The following is a 5981-nucleotide window of genomic DNA, read 5'->3' on the forward strand; positions in this document are numbered from 1 at the left end:
TCTTCTATTATTTTCATATAATTCACTTTTGAGTCGATTTCTTCTAATTCTTCTGGAGTAGGGTGTACAATTCTTCTTATTTCGGGATCCCTTGATTCTGGTGAAGTCATGTTGCCTTTCAGGTTGTTGGAGGAAGTCTTGCATTGGCGTCTTCCCATCTCCTCGTTCAAATGGAGCCAGGAGAGGCCTGGTGTCTTGGTCCAGTCTTTGCTGTGAATGAGTCTCTGGGTATATCTTTTCAATGTAGAAGCAGGGACCGTCCCGTCGAGCTGGAACTTCTCAGCACCCAAACATGGACTACTGTCCCGATGGAAGTCCTCAGCACCGCTCTGGGTGGGTTGTGGATGCAAGCCCGATGTCTCTCCTGGTGCCCGGATCAGATCTCCTTGCTGCTTGGGTGGCTAGTAAACAAAGGGCCTACCTAGCTGGCTGCAGGCAGGCGATTGGGACAAAGGAGCTACCACCCTCCCGTTTGCCCTGCCGATTTGGATTCGGTCCTAGAGCCGGAACAGGCTGAGCAGGGAGATGTTATGTCGAGGTCTACATTAGTTATAAACCAATTGGCCCATTATCTCAGGCTTATTTACCAAGTTTTATAACTTACATTATCCCAGAATTCCTATCTGAGTGAGCCACATGGCTCAGTACCTTATTCGGCAAGGCAGTCACATCTTCTTTCTTCTGTGGCTAGGTCACAACTGCAGACTACAGAATCATCTTCCCAGAATTCTCCTGTTCTCATTGCCCCACCTTTACTTCCTGCCTGGCCACCCTGCCTATACTTTCTGCCTGGCTACTGGCCAATCAGCATTTTATTTAAAATAATATAGGATACAGGGTACAAACTATTGTTCTACAGAAGTTCCTCTCATCCCGTTGGAGACAGAAGGACACAGGAAACCTTAGAAGCTCAGTTTAAAACCAAGGCAATTCAGTATTGGAAAGAACAACATAAAGCACACACTCTCCAGACTCCTGGCCTTAAATCTAAACTTGAAAGTCATCTTTTTTTTTTTAAACTGCTCTTGGGCTTGGTCAAAGAATCTGTGCACAATTCCCCTGTTTCTCAGGTTTATTTATTAGATGAATTTGCATGAAAATAGGATCATTATGTTTTAAGAGTTTATCTGTCCCAACTGTTCACTCCTTATTCAGAGTCATAGTCCAGGAGCAGACTCAGAACAGTAGGAGGGCAGCTCTTAAATAACAAACATCTTGTTTTTATGCAAATGATTCAAGTAATGTTTCTGAAGTCAAGTGTAAGATTGATGCTATGCAAATGACTTTGTCTAGAATACACTTTTTTATAGTTTAAGATTTTCTCAAAGTGCTTACTCTATAAAGCAAGTATTCAGAAGGGATAAAAAATGTTTTGGCTAACAAATGTTGAGACATGTTATGAAGAAAATCAGGTATAAGTGGGATGAAACAAAGAGGTTACATGTCACCTAAGAATAGGCTCACACCATGCTTAACCGTTTGTGAAAGCCAAATGACCATGGCCTTGAAATGCTCCAAACTAGGAATAGAATACTCTGGAATAAAATGTCATTGCATCACATTTCATTTATAGAAGTAAAGTTTTCCATGTTTGTTTCTTAATGTTATTATACCAGATACATGAGAAAGTAGATAGTTCATAGTTCCTAACCACAGTACTGCCTTTAAGGTGGTGATGTGGGATTTTCCTCTGTATGTTGTGAATATGTTTTATTATCATTGGGGGAAAAAGAAGCTGATTTGACCTATGGCAGGGCAGAATAAAGTCAGGCAGAAAATGTGAACAGAGGTATATAGAATAGGTGGAGCCAAAGAAACACCAGGTAGCTTCTGAAGGAAAAGGATGTCAGAATCTTACCATTAGGCCACAACCTCATGGTGGTACACAGATTAATAGAAATGGATTAATTTAAGATATAAGTGCTAGCTAGGAATATGCTTGAGTCATTGGCCAATCAGTGTTGTAATTATATAGTTTCTCTGTGATTATTCTGGACTGGGTGTCTGGGAAATGAAAGTGCAGTGTCCATCTGCAAAGTAGTGTTCAAATTTATAATTATATACTAAGTCCAAAAACTTTGAGGAGTCCAAAGCTGACTCTTTAAATTACAACTATGTATCTTATTGTTTGTTCTAAATAATGTGTTAAGAAAATCAACTGATGCCTTCACATAAAATAAAGACCTTAAATGCTCTCAAAATTCTTGTTAAAAAATAGAGAAGGTATAATTAATTATCCCTAAGTTAAAATAAAGTCTGTGAAAAATGATCTGAATTTTACAAATTATGGGTTTAGACAATGTTGTATCTGTGTTTAAAATTCAGATATAACTGGGATTTTAGGCTGAATATTTGCCCAGTATGTTCAATTTATGTAAAGAATACCTATAGAAGAAACAAATATTGAAGTCAAAAACTGCAATAAAATCTTCCTTTATAAAATCTTGGAAATATCATTGGACTGAATCAAAAGAAACAACATTCATTTAGGGCAAGCTCACTGTTTTAAGAAATGATGATGGGTATCTTAATTGCTTTTCAATTGCTATAACAAAACACCCCAAATAAAGCAATGTTTTAAAAGGCAACATTTAATTTGGAGACTCAGGGTCATGATTCCATAGGGTTAGAGCCATGCCCATCATGGTATGGAGCATGGCAGCAGGCAAGAAGGCAGGTAAGTCCTTGGAGCAGTAGCTGAAAGCTTACATCTGATCCACCAGCATGGAGGATAGAGAAAGGAGAGATGTAGGAGTGATAAAACTTCCAAGCTCTCCTCTATTGACAAGCTTCCTCCAAGAAAGCCATACCTTATAATTCTTTTCAAACAGTTTCACCAACTGGGAACCAAGATTCAAATATATGATCCCATGGGAGGCATTTTTATTTAAACTACAATGCATTCTTTGAAATGATGGGACAAATGACAATCCCATACAAGATGTGCTTGCATTTTACATTTAGATGAAAAAATACATTTCAAAGTAGAATATTTCATTGCCAAAGTCTGTAATCAGAGACTTGCTCATTCATTCTCTGAATGCCCAGACTAAAATAATCACACAGAAAAGATATTGATAACAATACTGTTTGGCCAGTGTCTCATGTGTATTTCTAGCTAGCTCATATATTTTTAATTGGCTCATTTCTATTACTATCTATTTTACCATGAGGCTCATGGTTTGCTATCTCTTGTTTCTTGGGAAGCTACATGGTGTGTCCGCCTCTTTTAGCAACAACATGGCATCTCACTGACTCTGTTTACTCTCCCTCTCTCTTATATCTCTGTTCAGATTTCCTGCTTGGCTTTGCTCTGCTAAGCCATTGGCTGAAACAGTGTTCTTCAGCCAATAAGAGCAATACATATACAGAAGGAATCATACATCATCTCCCCTTTTCTGTCTAAATAAAAAGAAAAGTTTTAACTTTAATATTGTAAAATTACATATAACAAAACAGTTATCAAGCAAGAATTATAGTTACAATATTTAGTCCATTTACATTTAGAAAATACTCTATCATTTAGTCTTTGTGAGGCTAAAGTTTTATATCTAATTTATCCTTTATCATAACTAAGGAAAACTTTGACTACAACTATCTGTCTTCAACTCTTCAAAGACCCCCAAAGAATATAACATTACCTAAATAAACAGGAAGTGTATTGTAAACAACTTCCAAAGCTCTAGTATTGACAGAGACATCTCACTGCCTGGACAGTCACCCAAAGTTCTTCTGTAACATTGAGGCATACATCTTCAACCTACAGGCCCATAGTATCCAGCAGACTTTTCCATAAATCAGGAAATTTGAAGATCTGTTCTGCCTTATAATGGCAAAGTCTATCAGTTGCTTTCCTCTGTGTCCTGCAGAATGTCTGGTAGTTTCTTCTGTGAAGCAGAAACCCCAAAAAACCATCCTGTCTTTTGGAAAGTTCAGCAGTCACTTTTCTGTGGGTCCTGAATGTCCAGTTTGTATAGCATACCATCAAGCAGTCCAAGCAAGAGCAGTTTCTTGCTCAAATGGCTAACAAACTCCATAAGGAACCTTTTTGATGCCTATCATCCCCTTGAAGTAGATTGGTGCTGCCAGGAGATGTGTCTCATTGTCATGAAAAATCTGAGTTCTTAAAACAATTTTTCTTTTTTTAATTATTATTAATTAAAAAATAGCAATCCATATTTCTACTCCCTCCCCTCTTCCTAGTCCCCTCCCTCTCCCTCCACAGACCCTTCCCCCACCCCTCCACTTAAAACATTTTAAATGCCATATTCCATAGTCTCTGAAGTGTTGAAGATCATCTATCTAACTGAAATATATCTCTGCATATCTAGAAAACCTAGCATGATTTTTTGACTATTATAAATGACTATTAATCTATATTTTTAAATATGCATTACATTTTTAAATGAGCTGTATAAACTTATCTTAAACAATAGTAGAACTATACATATACACAGTGCAACAAACCAACCTTAAAATTGTATCAATAGACCAAGATCTATACTAGTTCAAAAAGTATTCATCTCTATATCATATCACTCTTTAAATGAAAGCAAACATTCATAAACAATCATTTTGGGAATTTGGGGATAGTTTTCTCCAAATTGTTTTTTACTGTTTGTTGGGCCAAGTATTTTCAGGGTTTACAGATACTTATTTGGGGGGTCTTGTTCCATCAAATCACATTATTTTGGAAGGAATCCACAGGTTCTCATCTTCTGTGAAAACAAAAGAAGAACCTCTTTTTCACTTATCCTTATACCCAAATTTTGAAGTCAAGATACTTAGCTTAGCAACCCCTAGATTCAAATGTATCTGAAGTTAGATCATTCATAGTAAAAAAAATTCAAGGAAAACACAATAATATACATAATCCAGACTTTCTGTGTATCTCATCTTTATGTGGCTTATTTTTCTTTATTCTATTACTTTTTAATATTTATTTTGTTATCTTTACTTCTTTAATCTATGATGGTCTGTCTTTTCATAACTGTCTATACTCTTTTTTACTTTCTCTCCCAAGCTTTCATATATTTTTAATACACACTGTGACATGTTCAGTCACATATTTTTTCTGAATCTGTCTTTATTGTTTATCTGTAATTATTTTCTGATCAGGATCGCCTTTTTTTTTTTTCTTTCTTTCTTTCTTTCTTTCTTTCTTTCTTTCTTTCTTTCTTTCTTTTTTGCATGCAGGCATAACTAAGACCAACTCTGTAGTCCTGCTTGTTTGCTCTACCCAGTTCAACATGGTGGGGGCATGTTCACTGCCTCTGCGAGCCATGCTCACTGCTCTAGCTCCAGGGACACAGTGTGTCCATGTCACCATTAAGCAACTATCAGCACACTGCTTACAAACTTCATTTATATGCAGGATCTCCCCAAAGAGATAGAGCTATTCATGCCACCATTGCCAGCACAAACCAGGAAGTGTTTCTTAATGAAGCCATTCAGTTTTTGCTGCTAATGCTGAATCAGGAAGTCTTCTCTTAAAGAAGTCATGCCTCTGCTTGTCTCTAACAACCAGAACCCACCTGGAAAATGCTGCTACCAAAAAGTCATAATTAACTCTGTTCTTTCGTGTCTAGAATTCCATCTCAAATTCTCTTAGGTTTGATGTGGATGTAGTTGCCTCACAGACTGCTTGTTCATTTCCCAGCCACCCAGACCTGAATAATCACACAGAAACTATATTAATTATAACACTGTTTGGCCAGTATCTCGGGTGCATTTCTAGCTAGCTCTTACATCTTAAATTAGCTCATTTCTATTAATCTATGTATCACCACAAGGCTGTGGCCTACCAGTAAGATTCTGGAAGGGGTCTTTCTCTTATAGCAGTTACATGGCATCTCCTTGACTTTGTCTACTCTCTCTCTCTCTCTCTCTCTCTCTCTCTCTCTCTCTCTCTCTCTGTGTGTGTGTGTGTGTGTGTGTGTGTGTGTGTGTGTGTGTTTGCCACCTGGCTTTACTCTGCCAAG

Source organism: Alexandromys fortis, unplaced genomic scaffold (genome assembly GCF_014885135.2).
Source record: "Alexandromys fortis isolate MF-2015 unplaced genomic scaffold, M_Fortis_MF-2015_v1.1 scaffold_309, whole genome shotgun sequence".
Taxonomy (NCBI): Eukaryota; Metazoa; Chordata; class Mammalia; order Rodentia; family Cricetidae; genus Alexandromys; species Alexandromys fortis.